The sequence below is a fragment of the Atta cephalotes genome (assembly GCF_000143395.1).
Source record: "Atta cephalotes unplaced genomic scaffold scaffold00003, whole genome shotgun sequence".
Classification (NCBI taxonomy): domain Eukaryota; kingdom Metazoa; phylum Arthropoda; class Insecta; order Hymenoptera; family Formicidae; genus Atta; species Atta cephalotes.
The window spans coordinates 8,969,173-8,970,259 of record NW_012130067.1 but is presented as its reverse complement, the minus strand read 5'-3'; the positions used below and the strand labels follow the sequence as shown (position 1 = coordinate 8,970,259).

The following is a 1,087-nucleotide window of genomic DNA, read 5'->3' as shown; positions in this document are numbered from 1 at the left end:
CTTCTTCTCTCTCTCTCTCTCTCTCTCTCTCTCTGATGTCATGGCTGTTCTGTGTCCGGATCTTTTTGTAAGCCTCAGTGATACATTTAAGTTAGTGCTCATTAAGATTAATCATTTCTTTATGTTCATTGCGAGATCAACATCGGTTACTGCTCATGTCATTAGCTAATTCGCATCGTCATATAAATGCTTATATTGTAGATTTTCTTAATTTCTCGTATTCTAACCTAGTAATGCGATATCCGAGCCGTTATATGCACGCAATCACTTCTCTACTTTGTAATCTGTACGTTCTAAATAATCATTTGAGTTTGATTAAACCGCCTTATAGTATATGAGTCAGAATCAATGAATAACATTTATTTGCAAACTTAATGATTTCCTGCCAATGATCTTTCGCCGTTAGTTAATCATCGCCGGCGCCACATTGGGCACAGCAGCCATACATAGCCACAGTATAAGAAAGCAGATAGATAGATAATACAGTTTATTGCTCACAATGAATACAGTCATTTTACATACATTCGTAGTCTTGCAGCTACTAATAGGCATTGAAATAACAATGTAACTGGTAACACAACTTATGATATTTTTACGCTAAGAATTAAACTATTAGATGTACAACTTTGCTTCCGCAGTTTTTTTTCCGAAATTCGAGGCTTTATTGTAAAAAACTGGTTATACATTTATGATTCAAAGTATTGTCCATCGCTGGCCACTACTTTCTCCCATCTTTCGGGTATCGTTCGAATCCCGCGTCGAAAAAACTGGTCATCTTTTGAGACTATCCACGAATCGATCCAATTTTTTACTTCTTCATAAGACCGGAAGTGCTGGTCAGCCAGGCCGTGTGCCATTGATCGAAACAAGTGATAGTCAGAGAGAGCAACGTCTGGAGAATACGGCGAGTGGGGACTTCCCATTTCAACATTTCCAAATATGTCTTGACCATTTTTCGCAACATGGGGTCAGCATTGTCATGCTGCAAAATCACTTTATCGTATCTCTCGTTGTATTGCGGCCGTTTGTCTTTCAATGCTCGGCTCAAACGCATCAATTGCGTTCGATACCAATCGCCTGTGTGTTG

At 38.9% G+C, this 1,087-nt stretch overlaps 1 protein-coding gene across 1 annotated transcript in view; it reads right to left on the bottom strand.

Moving 5' to 3' along the window:
- LOC105625814 (agrin) overlaps window positions 1-1,087 on the bottom strand; it is a 16,353-nt gene that overhangs the window by 539 nt on the left and 14,727 nt on the right. The gene's annotated exons all lie outside the window — the stretch shown is intronic.